The sequence below is a fragment of the Eulemur rufifrons genome, chromosome 3, assembly GCF_041146395.1.
Source record: "Eulemur rufifrons isolate Redbay chromosome 3, OSU_ERuf_1, whole genome shotgun sequence".
NCBI lineage: Eukaryota > Metazoa > Chordata > Mammalia > Primates > Lemuridae > Eulemur > Eulemur rufifrons.
Genome location: NC_090985.1, coordinates 88720825 through 88736460, shown reverse-complemented (window position 1 = coordinate 88736460; position 15636 = coordinate 88720825).

Below are 15636 nucleotides of genomic sequence, written 5' to 3'. Positions count from 1 at the left end.
ACCCCATCTGTTTAACTGGAAGCCATCTAATCCAAACAGACACGTCTCTTCTTAGGAGGTATTTCCAATGCTCTGTGAAACCAAAACTTTCCATTCTGTGCTGCACATACATCTCTCAATCTGACAACGTGTTGAACACATTGGGGTAAATGCCCAGATACCCTTGACACCATGGAGGTTGGCTAAATTCTGGCCAAGTTTCAATAACAGAATTCTAGTAAAGAGCAAGTCACCCACAAAGACAGAGGCTGTCTGGGAATCTAATTGGGTGCAAATCCACAACATCGCTCACATCCTGCCATGAAGCTAGAGAGTTTAGATCAGATACAATCCAGCCTAGAGTATGAGAGTAACCCAGACTTGTGCCAGAATCCTAGGCTCTTCAATGTGGCATTTATAATGAAGAACAAACCTACAGATTAATGTAGAACTGGACTGATATCAGAAATTTAGTTTCATTAGCTATTCTCCTTGATATGTGAAACTTTCTAGGGAACTTCTTTAATACCTTTAAGATTAAGGGTACTAATTTATCCACTAATGTTTATACAGAGTACCAAAACTTATCTGCTTCTCAGAGAGATTATCATTATTGCATTGAAAACATTTATGCCTTATTCTTTTAACAGATGACCTCTGTTACCTGATATTGCTTTAGTTCTTTGTGGACTGACTATTATGTGTTAAGATCTACTATGGTCCAAAACAGACTCTAAGAGTCTGCTGTTTAACTCCTTGATTTGTGATTTGTGACTGGAGGGAAACAAGGACAGTGTTTAGTCATTATTAGTTTCACAAAAGTAGTATTTTTTATTGTCATTGAAGCATACTTGCTGCTTGTCTAGTTTTATTGCCAGAGAATAACTGGTTTGTATAAATGAAACAAGAGCTCCTAAAAATAATTTTTTTAATCTTTTTGCTATTTTTCTTAATACATTTTGTATCCTTTCTATCCTTCTACAGGTTTCATCTTTGATATCTTAATGTTTGTCTGAACTAAGACCTCATTGAATGTTTTTCTAAATATTGTCACCTTAAAAATTATTTTTTAAATGCCCTCCTTTTTTTTTTTTTTTTTGAGACAGGGTCTCATTCTATCACCTGGGCTACAGTGCAGTGACCTCATCACAGCTCACTGCAACCTCAAACTCCTGGGCTTAAGTGATCCTCCTGCCTCAGCCTGCAAATGTGTTAGGATTATGGGTGTGAGACACCACACCTGGCATAAATGCCTTGATTTTTAATTTTCTTCCCCAGGTCTCCTTTTCTGTAACATATTTATAATTTCTATATGGTCTTAAGGTGTTTGACCATCGAATGGTACATATCAAAAATTCCTTGGAGACAAAGTTGGTAAGTTTTCAGAAGTCCTAAAACACTTATTTTAATAAATTATTCTATTAATATCTGTGAATTTACAGCTCTTATCAGTTTTGTGACCTGAATGTCATATGAGTTTAGGTAACTTGCCTTACCATTAGGAATCCTCAATTTGCAGAAGTGATCAGGAGGACATGTGAATACTAAGGTGAAGTGCAGAACCGAGTTCACCAAGACATAGCACTTGGGTATTTCTGACTAGAGGCATGACAGGTGGAGAAAATAGTGTAATTTATGCAGACTCACCTTCTGCCTACCCCATATATACGCTGAACTGCCAGAAGTTTGCTATCCTAGCATATAGGCTCTCTAACATTTGACTGTGTCCAGCATAGACTGTGCCTAAAAATCTGAGCTCCTTCTGTTTTTGTCTTTTAGTTTTGTCCAACCTTCATGGCTCCATCAATCTTAAAAATACGGCTCTTTATCAACTCTAGTAGCTTTTATCAGTAATGAAATTTAATTTTATCAGATGGCAAATAACGTATATTGTAAAGGAACTGAGCAGACTTAAGCATGAAGATACTAGCAGCCTACCTCCCTCCCCCTAACCCCCAGCACACATACACACAGCCAATAACAATCAAGGTATTTCCAAATATTTGACTTATTATTCATTCACCATTATCAACAGGGGAGCACCTGTATGTACCAGCACTGTTTATGCATTGGGCACACAGTGACAAATAAAAATGAGAGGAGAGGCATTCTCTGTGCACAAATATTATCTTAAATTCAAAAAAGAAATGTTCACCAGCATGATTTGTAATATTTCATCTTATCCATTCTTAGATAAAAACAAAAATGAGCAGTATGAAGATAGGAATCTTAATTGGAAAGCAAACATATTAATGTTTAATATAATTGAATATTAAAAGTAAGTATAAGAATACAGCATATTCTTGATGCATAGGAACCAGTCAAGAAATATCTATTTTTATATTATATTATTGCTTTTAATATAAAACTCTATTTTTAAAAGCAAAATATAAACTATAATTTGTTATTCATTAATTAAAAAATTAATCTTCACTTCTTCCGAAGATATTTAAAAATCTTAATCATAGCAAAGAGAATTAAGGCTTACTGAATTTAATTCCTACTTATTCTACTAAAATAGTCTTATGTGGGTGTACAAATGTTGAAAGTTTTGGAACTGCATAACATAGTTTGAAGCAGCTGACATCTTGACAAACTCTATATCAGAGGTTTGGATGGGATTTTAATTCACAAGAAAAGATGCACAGATAAATATCTTGTCTGTGAACCCCTAAACCCCACAGCTTCCTTGAAGCTCCCTTTCTGTATTTAAAATATTTTCATCATAAAAGAAAATGGCTATATATGACCAGTCCTCTGAACCCTTGTCTATGCTTTCAAGAATCCAGTACTGTTTTTAAGGCATTTTTCATGCTTTAAAAATTATACATCAATATAGTTATTAGATTAAGATCAAAGATTTCCCCTTCAGACTACAAACTCAGAGCAGGAACTAGGTCTATATTTTAATCCCTATGGATTTCCAAGTCTAGCACAATTCATCTAGTATGTTTTCTATAAATACTTACTGAATGACCTAAATTTATATCTTATTTCTTGTCCCCATGCATTAGATACTGATGACATATAGCTAATTCTCAAAACTAGATGCCTTTCAGTTGCTGTAGGAATTACTGGAATATGTAATTTTTTTTTTTTTTTTTTTTTTTGAGATAAGATCTCCCTACTTGCCCAGGCTGGACTCTTGAACTTCTGGGCTAAAGCGATCCTCCCTCCTCAGCCTCCCGAGTAGCTGGGGCTACAGGTGCGTGCCACCATGTCCGGCTAAGATTTTCCTTTACTAATGTCTATTCACTTCAATCATCAGTCATTTAATCATTCATTCAGCAGCATTTCTTGAGTGCCTGCTGTGTGCCAGGTACTGTTTTAGGAGCTGGGGAGGGTCAGTAAACAAAAGACAGGGGTCTATTTTTGTGGAGCTTCCATTCTGTGGACAGCTAAGTTTTTGTGGATAGATGCCTTTCAACATCAAGAATCAGCAAGACTTGATGATAGGATCTAAGTATCTTTCGGTTGTGTTAGCTTTAATAAGGCTTCTTGTCCAAAATAAATATTTACATCTTCCTAACCGTTCACACGTGACACCACCACCAGCCTCCAGGCTCCTCCCACAGCTTCACCCAGCGGGAAGGGAACAGGTGCGCGGAGAAAGCCTCCCCACTCCATGTGCCGTCTCAGGACTTGTGGTTTGGAAAACGAGCCCACAGTCTAAGTGTTTTCCCTGCAGACTTGTGCAGTACTCCTTCAGATTTGGTTTCTGTTTTTGTTTACTCTGTGGTACCTTCACTCTGTACCTCAGGCTACTGGCAGGAATAAGCATCACTTAAAAAGTAATTTAGAAAATAAGTGTACTTCCCCTAGGGTGCAAATAAAAGGAAAAGTTGTGGTAAACAGCTAATGGAAGCAAAAGGTGCCTTGGGGGAACCCTAAGAGTCACTTCTTTCAAACCAGCAATAACTTCTGGTGCTATTGGTCCTGAGGCAGCAGCCGTCAACATTGTTTAAAAAAGCTCCCTTATGGTGTTCTCATTAATTAACTGCACTGTTTGTTGATTCTAGATTGATTCAGTTTGTTCTCTGGAGAGTGTTTGTGGAAACTCAGTAATGCCTTGATGCAAAATTTCATCTTCAGGCCCTAAATTCCCAGGGTGATGCTTTACTGGGACATATAGAAGATGAAGTGGAAAACAGAATTTGTTAGATAAAAAATGATAATCAAAATATTTTAAATTCAGATGTAATTTTTGAAGATTTTCCCCACAGAGCTAAAAAATTACCTGAAGCAAAGTTTGACTGACAGGCAGGCTTAACAAACACAACAAGACAAATGGCATGCAAAACAGATAGGGAAGTATTTGTTGCTAATTACTTGAGAAAGCATTTTAATTAAGTTGTTTGCCAATTAATGCCTCATTTTTAACATTCTATAAATATTTAAACATGTTTCATAAACTTTCCTTCTTATGGAAACATTTGCAAATGTTATTATGAAGTTTCTTTGGGAATCTCATAAGGGAAAAACTGTACAATTTAGAAGATTCTATTTGCCATTTTCATAAATAAGTAAATTATTATATTAGTTTTATCTTGATAACTATTATATTTTAAAATGTTCTGTCTGCATAAACTCTTCTTCCACATTATCCCATGAAGAGTGGATAAATATAGGCTATATATTGTTTTGATCCTGTCATAAAAATGGAAAATAACATGGGGCATAGAGAATAGTATGTTTAATCGTTTAGTTAAAATGCAAGAAAATGATTTCAGATAATTTTTTAAAATTCAGCAAATGGCAATTGTTAGTATTTAAATCGTCTTCAACCTCAAACCAACCCAACTAAAATAAAACAGAAATTTTTGACTATTATCAAATTTGGGCTTAAGCCCAAAACGTTCTGTTTTGCTTGCGTTTATTATCTTTTATTTATATTAGCTATCATGAACTCAACCAAAAATACCTCAAGCATTTAGCCTCTCTCTTTTCCTGTTTACTCTTTCTTTGGCACAATCAGGCTTATGCTCTAGGCATGCCTACTTTAAATGATTTTCATGAAACCAAGGGACGAGAATAGCTTTTAGTTAGAATTTAGCCAGAGGACTAAGGACACTCACTGCTTCATCAGCGCATGGCATTTTCTCATCTGACTGATACACTGACTGTGAAAATCACCAAGAGGACAGGCCTGATCTACCTTGAACGGGAGCCATCAGCACATTTCCTAAGTGCCCTGCCTGCAATGTGTTCAGCAGCAGCAAAGGAAGGATCCCCCTACACTGGTGTCATTTATTCAGTGGAAATCAGAGGGGAGGGAAAGGAGTTTCTAGGGAGTTTTTCTAATAATGAAATGTTTGCTCCTTCGGGGTCAATGAGAATAAGTAGGGCTGGTTGAAGAAGGTGAGTGGGAGGACTTATAGAACACCCACGAGGAAATCTGCATTTGTGCAGGCACTTGGGGACAGTAGCCTAGCATCTATCGTTGCATAGCAAGGGTCTCCAGACCACCTGTACCCCTACTTAGAGATCACTGTCCCGGCATGAGGAAAGCCAAATTGTACTAGTCCCAAATGAGATGGTTGAACAGTAGTAATAAAAAGACTGAGGCACTATAGGAACTGAGCTATGTAAATTGTAGTACCTTGGTTCAGGTAGTTCTATGACCATGTAAGTTTTTTTGTTGCTGTCTAGTTGATAATTAAAAGAAAATATAATTGTGAGCATGGTTTCAAAGACAAGATTACAAGATTATCATTTCTAAGTATTAATTAAAATTTGCCACTTACAACTTTTGAAGAGGGGAATTATATGGAGATAAAGGAGTTATGGGGCCACCTTGCCACTGATTCAGTCCTCCCAGAATTTCTGTTTGCTTTGTTGGTGTAGATAGAAGTAGGGTCTTTGGGGTTGTGTGGGTAGACACATCTGTACTCATCTTAAATGAGTTATATGGCATTATCTTCTACTTTGTTTAGTTTCTTAATTTTAAATATTTCATTCATCTTGGGCTTACAGTTTAACTGAGTTTAGTAAGAAATCAAATTTCAAATTGTCTTGAAACTGTGGGAAAGGAAAGCAAGGAAGAAAGAAAAATAAAATGCTCATGTGATGGTTAATATGTCAGCTTGACTGGCCCATGAGATGCCCAGGTATCTAGATACACATTATTTCTGGGTGTGTCTGTGTGGGTGATTCTGGACAAGATTAGCATTTGAATCAGTGGACTGAATAAAGCAGATGGCCCTCCCCAGTGTGGGTAGGTACCACCCAAACCACTGAGGGCCTAAACAAAATAAAAAGGCAGAGGAAGATTGGATTCTTACTCTGCCAGACTACATGAGCTGGGACATTGATCTTCTGCCCTCTGTGCTCCTGGTTCTCAGGACTTCAGGCTCATATTGGAATCTATATCATCACCTCTCCACCTCTCAGTCCTTCAAATTTCACCACTGATCTTCCTGAGTCACCAGCTTGCAGATTGCAAATTGTGGAACTTCTCAGTCTACAAAATCATAATACAATACCTTATAATAGCACTAATATATATATATTTATAAATCATATATATAAATATTCTATTTTTCTGAAAAACCCTGACTAATACAGATTTTCATTCCAAGAGTGGTTCTAAAAGAACAGAATTTTAAGAATGGATTTTCTGAATTGATTCTGGGGTTTCTGGAATTGGCTTTCTAATCTGATTAGATTTAAAAATGCTAATGACTCTATTTCCAGTAGTAAAGTGAGCACTGATAGTCCATAATGTGAACTGGTAATGGAGATTGTGAACTATCTCTTAGTAAACCACTTATGAGAAGCAAGGGGCTGGGTAACTATGTATATGATATTATTGAACATTTTTGGAAAACTAAGGAAAAGAATAACATTGGATTGTTGCTCCTAGTTTTGTTAGACAAAGTGATGGAAGAAAAGGATGAACTCAGGGATTTGAATTCCCACCTCAAGCACCATATAAATGACCTGAAGTTGTGTATGTGTGCCCTGAAGGAGACCTTTATCTCCTGTAGTTGCAGAGCTGAGATTGCTGAAAATCAAATGCAGAATCTCACCCTGCAAATGGCTGAATTACAATGCAAGTTGAACTCCCAGCTGTGCAGAGTGTCTACAGTGGGAGGTGAAGGCACTGAATTGGGAAACTTAAATGCGGTGAGAGTAATTGGATCATGGGGTGGCAGGGACCAAGCAGCAATACTCAACCACCAAAGGCAAGGTTGGTGTGGTAACCATAATGGACAGCAGGGTCAGAACATAAATCAGAATACTCTGACTCTTGCAAACCTTTGGCATTGGCTACTTTTTAATAGTGTTTCTAGAAATTAAATATATAGCAAGCCTACTAAATTCTTACTTGAGCAGTGTAAGCAAAATGTTATACTTGAGCAGTGTAAGCTCAAGTGAACAAAAATCTAATTTGAATCATAAAAACAGAGAGTAATGTTCCCTTAATAAATTCCCAGACTTGAGCCAGCTTACAGACCCAGAATCCCTTGAAAGAAGGAGAGGCTGGATCCCCTGGAGGAATGACCCTGCTATACTACCAAAAATGTATACTGTTAATCTTTCTCCCAGCCTTCCCTAAAGGGAGCTACAGCTTTTTAATCAGGGTAATTATCAGACTGTTCATGAACTACTATGCAATGTCTCTCATTTGACACTATTTTCAGGAGACCCAAACATTACTGTGGCCCACCTGTCTGAGGAGTGGCTTGTGCAAGTCAGGTGATAATGAAGATTTAGATAAGTTCTGTTTCACAGTGGGCCCAGCGAGACTCCAAATGCATCCTATGGTTATTGCCTAGTTGCAAAATGCATAATAGGAATAGATAAACTCAGCAGCTGGAAAAAAATCCCCACATTGGTCCCCTAATCTGTGGAGTAAGGGCCATTATGGGGGGAAAGGCCAGGTGGAAGCTAGTAAAACTACCTATACTTAGGAAAATAGTAAACCAAAAGTAACACTGCTCTTTCCTAGAGGAACTGCAGAGATTAGTGTCACCATCAAGGACTTGAAGGATGTGAGAATGATGATTTCCACCACAGCCCCATTCAACTCACCTGTTTGTGCCATGCAGAAAAAAGATAGATCTTGGAGAATGGCAGTGGATTATGGTAAGCTTAACAAGATGGTGACTCTAACTGCAGCTGCTGTGCCAGATGCGGTCTCATTACTTATGCAAATTAACACATCTCCTGGTACCTGGTATACCTAGCTATTGATCTGGCAAATGTCTTTTCCCTATACTTGCCAATAAGATCCACTAGAATCACTTTCCTTTTAGCTGGCAAAGCCAGCAATACACCTTCATTGTCCTATCTTAGGAGTATATCAGAACCATGACATGATTTAGTTTGTAGGGATCTTGATTGACTTTCCATCGATGAGATGTCACAGTCATCCATTACATTGATGGCCTTATGCTGGTTGGACCTAGTGAGCAAAAAGTAGCAAATATTCTAGACTTATTGTTAAGACATGTGTAAGCTAGATGTTGAAAATAAATCTGACAAAATTCAGGAGCCTTCCACCTCAGTGAAGTTTCTAAGAGTACACTAGTGTGAGGCATGTTGAGATATCCTTCTAAGGCAAAGGATAAATTGTTGCATCTGGCCCCTCCTACAACCAAGAAAACAGGCACAGTACCTACTGGACCTTTTTGGATTTTAGAGGCAACATATTTCTCATTTGAATGCATTCCGTTAGCCCGTTTGCCAAGTGACCCTAAAATCTGCTAGTTTTGAGTAGGGCGCTAGAACAGGAAAAGTATCTGCAATAGGTCTAGACGGCTGTGGAAGCTGCTCTGCCACTTGGCCATATGATCCAGCAGATCCAATGGTGCTTGAAGTGTCGGTGGCAGGTAGAGATGCTGTTCAGTGCCTTTGGCAGGCCCCTATGGGTGAATTGCAGTGAAGACCCTTGGGATTCTGGAGCAAAGCCCTGCCATTGTCTGCAGATAACTATTCTCATTTTGAGAGAAAGAGTAGTGGCTCTTGCCCTCCTGCTAGGCCTTACTAGGGACTGAATGCTTAACTATGGGCCATGAAGTTACCATGTGATCTCAGCTGCCTGTCATGAACTGAGTTATCTAACCCACCAAGCCCTACAGTTTTGTGTATACAGCAACCATCCATTATCAAATTGGAGTGACCTATACAAGATTGGGTCTGAGCAGGCCCTGAGGCATAAGTCAGTTACATGATGAAGTGGTCCAAATACTTAGGGTCCTCACTACTGCTACACTACCTTCTCTTTCCCAGCCTGAACCTATGGCCTCATGGAGAGTTCCCTAAAATCAGTTGACAGAGGAAGAGAAGACTAGGGCCTGGTTTACAGATGGTTGTTCATGATATGCAGGCACCACCTGTAAGTGGACAGCCACAGCACCACAGCCCCTGTTGGGGACATCCCTGAAGTACACTGATGAAGGGAAATCCTCTCCATGGACATAACTTTGAGCAGTGCACCTGGTTATTGACTTTACTTATAAGCAGAAATGCGCAAAGTTGGGATTATATACTAATTCATGGGCTGTAGCCAGTGGTTTGACTGGATGATCAGGGACTTGGAAGCAACATAATTAGAAAATTAGTGATCAGGAAATTTTGGGAAGAGGTATGTGGATAGGCTTCTCTGAATGGACTTTTCCTCCATTTCTGGGAAAAGGTTAGTGTATTTTCAATTGAACAAAGTAGTTGTGTTATGCTAGGTGGAATTATGACCTTGTATTGTCTTTATATGAAGATTAAGTATGAGTTAAGTAGATGTTTGGAAGCCAAGTTGGTACTTTCCTGACCTGTGTTGGGCATGGATCCCACAGGACACTAGGTGAGTTGGACAGACAGTGGTTGGAGTTAGGAGAGGTTTAGGCAAGTGGTTAATTTTATGAGCCAATTTGATTGGGCTATAGGATCCCCAGATACCTGGTAAAACATTATTTATGGGTATGTTTGTGAGGATGTTTCTGCAAGAGATCAGCATTTGTATTGGAGAGTTGAGTAAAGCAGATATCCCTCCCCCATGTGTGTGGGCATCATCTAATCCATTGAAAGTCTGAATAGAATAAAAAGGAGAAAAAAGTTTTAATTCACTCTCTGCTTGACTTCTTGATATTGATTTTCTGCCTTTAGCCCTCCTATTTCTCAGGTCTTAAGATCTAGACTGGAATCTATACCATCAGCTTTCTGGTTCTCAGGCCTTTGAACTACACCATGGGCTTTCCTGCATTGATCTCCAGTTTGCAGAAGGCAGATGGTGATTCTCCAGATCAGGTTTCTCTGGAAAACCCTGACTAATACAGCTCACAAGAGAGATCTGTTCACGTTCACATAAAAAAATGCTAACAATTATAGATGTCTCATTTCTGCTTCTGTCTATGAGGGAGTAACAGGGAATGGACTTGCCTTCCTGTTGTGAGTAACTAAAAACTGGACAAAAATATACGAAATTGTTTTCAACCATTGCACAACAGCTGTGCAGGACAATGATCCATGAAAATGGCTGCCCTGGCTTTCTGCCTGGAGGCACTTCCTGACTAACGTGCAGGGTGTGGATCCCACAAGACACTAGGTAAGTTGGGGAGACAGTGGTTGGAGTTAGAGGAGGTTTAGGCAGCTGAAATTTGTGGAGCAGAGAACCAGGGAAGTAGGGCACAAAGAAATAAAGAGCTCCGGAGACTTCTAGGGTCCTGGAATCTGAATTGAACACTAATCTGGACATGCACATGGCAACCTCTGCTGGGCAGGGCAGATGATGATGTCACCTGTTAAGGGAACAATCCCCAGAGCTCTCACAGTGCACGGAGAAGCTGGAGAACAGAACAGTCTGGCTGGAGGGGCAGGCCTTGTGAGGAGAGACTGAGATTTAGAACAAGCTAAAAGCACTAGACTCATAAAATAACCATGTACAATGAAATAGTTTTATCTTCCTTTGTGACTGACTAATAGAGTCTGAATATTTTGAAATTTCCATTTTAATTTTTTCCTTTTAGCTCTGAATTATTTAGACTTATTTAGTTTCCAAAAATATGGGTTTGGGGAGTATATTTTCTTTATCGATTTCCAGGTTTTTAGAATTTTGAGACATCTAGCACCCGGTCAATTTTTGTAATTATTCCAACTTAGCTTGAAAAAATGTGTTATCTCTATTTTAGGAGTACAGTAGTGTCTTTAGAATAATCTATTGGATTAAATTTGTTTAGACTGTTCAAATCTATATCCTTACTAATTATGGTTCTTGCTGTAAAATCTACTTCTATGATTGTAGATTTGCTGATTTTTCATTATTATTTTGACAATTTTTGCTTTGTATATAAGAGGCAAGGTTGTAATGAATGCAGGTTATAATTGTCATATTTTCTCGGTGGAACATTTCTTTTATCATATCCTGTTAAACTGTATTAGTTCTGATATTATGAACCCATAAGTTTCCTTTTGTTTAGTATTTGGTTGGTATATCTTATTTGATCCCTTTACTTCCAAATATTCCATGTATTAATTTATATTTTATATATGATGCAACAATTTATACCTGGATTTGGGTTTCTTTTTAAATATTCCTACCTGAATCCGTGCTTTTAACAGGCATTTACTTATATCATTTTTTTAAAGTTCTCTAATAACCATAGTTTTTCTTTGTTTTTTTTTTCTTTTTTCCTGCCTGTTAATAGTCTTGTGGAATTTCCTATATCCTATGTATTTTCCTCTATTAAACAGCTTTCTCCTCTTTTAGAAGTTATTCATTACCCTTTCATTCTTTTAGTACTGACCTGTAAATTTTAAAATGTATACCAAGGAAATTTTAAAGTTAATCAACATTTCTGTTCACTTTGATGCTAGTTATTTTTTTATTTTATCTGAAGTGGTCAAAGTAGGACACAAATGCTACCTGTCAGGAAATTGTAAGATGATAATCGATTTTAAGATGACTCCAGGTTACAGAAATAGCAAAATAAGGGGGAAAAATAGGCATTTTAGAATAAATAAATTAGGATTAAAAAAAGGAATGGGAATGAATGAGCCACTTCAGGGACCCAAAGATTAAAAATATAAGGTAATTTCACCTACTAAGGTCCTGTATAGATGATAGGGACTAATTATTTATTTTTTTTTTATTCTACTGACATATCAACAAAAGGAATCATATTAAGCTGCAAAACATAGGCTTTGGATTTAACATGTTACAAGAAAAATAAATATGCTATAAAAAAAGATAGATAGTTCTGGGGATCTAATATATAGCATGAGTGGTTATAGATGTGTTAATTAATTTGATCATGGTAATCATTACCCAAAGTATTAATATATGTATATCAAATCATGTGTTGTACACCTTATATACATACATTTTTTGTCAATTAAATTTAAGAAATGTTTTAAAAAACTAATTTCTGCTTATCTGATTGTTTTGTAAAAGCTGGCAATCTACTTCTGTTGCAGAAAAAGTATAGATGATGACGAGAAAGGAAAGGGAGGTTTTCTCTCTAACTTCCAAAGCAGCATTCACTCAGTAGATGCATAAGCTACAGGCATTTCCAAGCCTGGAGGCCAAAAGCAGGAAGAATTGGAGTGCTTTCAGCTTAAATTCAGGTGCCTATATAGTGGGATGCTCATTGCATTTTTTTCAATTTGTTTTCTAGCCATATAGAATAAGGTTGGAGTCACTCTGGTAAGGTCTTCAGCATGAGGCTGTTTCCTCCAAAATATGGCACAGAGGTGTGGGTAAGTGGTCTGTGTTTTTGAGTGAGACATATTTATAGATTAGTTGGAAAACATTTGGAGAATCTTCTCTGAAAGAAAAAGAGTTGTGTGTTGTCATCCTCCTCCTTGGGAGAGTGTGGGTGGGTGTGAAGCTCTTGGGAGGCAGGTGGTCCACATTTGCTATTGGGGCGGGGGAGGCAGAGAAGGACAGCAAGATTCCTAGAGTTTTAGAAACTACTCTAGCCACACGAACATAGTATCATCGCCAGAGCATGTCATGTACCCTCTTCTTTAAGTCTTTGCACATGCCCTGCTTTTGCCTAGAGTGACCTGCCTATTCTCCCTCCTTGCCAGGGTAATTCCAACTTATTATTCAGTTCTCATATTAGATATTCCCTTTCCAGAAAGACATCGCTGAATCTCTTCCCTTAATGACTAAAATGGATGCCTTTCCACTTTGCTTCCAAAACACCTTAGCGTACATTTATCACAGCACCCACTTGCCTCCATGTTACTGCTTGTCTATGCCATCTTGGAAGACAACTAAATTTTATTCATGATGGTATTCTTAGGTTCATAAAATAAATGTTCAAGAAATAGCAAACAGATGAATACTGCTTGAGATCCCAAGTTTTTAATTTCATTCTCAGTGTTAAATATTGCATAATAAAAATTTCTCACCGTTGTTTTATTAATGTGCAAATTTGGGTCCATGATTCAACTGTCCTCTCTCTTTTATAGCAATAAGAGAGAAGGAAAGGGAATGAAAGTATATGAAACATTCCCCATGACAATGTGAATGCTTTCAGAATCAAAATGGAGTCACTAATGTTAAGAAAATCCCGACAAATAGAGGCAGGGAAGGCCATGAAAAGAGTGTTCTTATGATTGTATGCCTGATAACAAAAACCATCACAAAAGACTGCAAAAATGACTACCTTGCAAAAAGGCCATGGCAACCTTACAGAAAAAATATGTCTACAACGACATCTGCCCAGAAACTGCCTGTCCAATCTTGGACTGGTGTCGCCCTTGTTATTGATCTTTGTAGCCAGGGGTAATTATTTCAAAACAATTGTATAATCCTCATTTTCCCCTATAAAAACCTTTGTTTTCCTTTTCCTCCCTGAATGCACACACAGTTTACTATGGCATACATATTCTCATTGCAATGCTTTATTCTCAAATAATTTTTTTTAGAGAGCCTCTCTCTGTTTGTTATTTAGATTGACACCAACATGGTATTATCATATGTCATCATTGTCAATCATTAACAACTATACCAGGTTATCTCCTTTTTGAAAATAAGAACACTGAGGTTCAGAGAAGCACAAAGTAATCTGGCCAAAGTCACCCGGATAGCCAAGAATGTGTTGGGATTCAAATCCAGGTCCCACTGCTGCACTGTGGGAAGTGTAATGTCGTGGCTGTTTGTTTACTTCCAGGCTACCAAAAGCTCAACAGAACGCAGTGCTTCATAAAGAATATTTTTTTTTTCAGATATTTACTGATCTGGACTGAAGTGAAATATTCTTTAAGAGTATGGGTGTTTCTAGGAGGATAAGCCTAAGAGGAAGAGCATGTAGGAGGTTTGAGAAAGGAAGTGAAAGATTTGGCCTCTGGTAAGCCCAGCTTCATAGCCCAAAGAAAGCAGAGACCCAAGGGACCTGCATGGGAAAGAACTCAGGCTAGACTGCAGCACCACGCAGGGGGAACAAGCCCTCTCTGTGTGCCTTGTAGTAGCCCAGTTCTCTTTACACAGGCATGAAAGTGAGAACCCCAAGCATATGGTTTTACCTGACACAGTGTGGAGCTGGGTGAGTCACACACATTTCTGAGCCTCGGTTTCCTCACTCACCATGTGGGAGTGACAGGCTGCCTGCCATGACTGCCTCTGAAGGTTGTATCCCTTAAGAAAAAGCAATGAACACAGAAAGGATGTCTATAAAGTAGGTGTGGCAGGCAGAATGATGGGGACTTTGCAGAGGTGATTAAGTTAAGGATTTGGGGCTGGGGAGTTACCCCGGCGGGCCCAATGTAATTACAGGAATCCTCGTGAGGGGAAGAGGGAGGCAGAAGGCTGGAAGTCGGAGAGCAGTGTTGGATTGCTGGCTTTGACGATGGAGGAAGGGGCCACAAGCCAAGGAATGCAGGTGGCCTCTAGAAGTTGGAAAAGCCAAGGAACAGCTTCTGCCCTGGAGCCTCCAGAAGGAAGACAATTCTGCTGACACCTTAGTTTTAGGCCAGTGAGACCCACTTTGTACTTCTGACCGGCAGAACTATAAGGTAATAAATCTGTGTTGTTTTAAGCCACCAAGGTTGGGGTGAATTGTTACCACAGCAATAGGAATAGGAATTAGGAATAGGCCCGAGTTTATAGGGATGCAAAAGTAAGTCACTAAATGGTAACTTTGGTGTTTGCTGCCCATTTGGCTTTTGGGAGGGGCTCCAGGAACATTCTAATTTGCACGGCTGCCTTAAAGCCTACCTTTGCCAGCAACTAGACAGCTGCCGGTGATTTCCTTCAGCTATTTGTTGGCTGGAAGACACAAAAAGACTCCATTCGGGCAGTTTCACTGAAAGCGAAAGTCACCCACAGTATCGCCTCTGCTTTGGTACACACAGGCCTGTTAGAACTAAGCTCACATAAATTTCCCATGCTGCGCCAGCATTAGCCGCCAAAACGCCTAAGAGCCAATCACAACAAATGATTCCGGGAATTTATGGTCTCTGAAATGCGTGGCACAAATTTATACCCATAGGAACATGTTCGGAATTGTTATTAACAAGAATATGCTTTCAAAAGTAGGTTTAGTTAATTCTTTCAGCATCCATCAGGGATCAGTGATAATAACCAGTTTTTTTGTGAAAACAAAGTAGGGGGTAGAAAAACTTGCTTTGCCGGTAGTTTCAGATTCCTAGAGCAGGTTGGCTGGCAGAAGGAGGTTGAAAACCTAGATTTGCAAGCATGCTAAGGACTTTAGA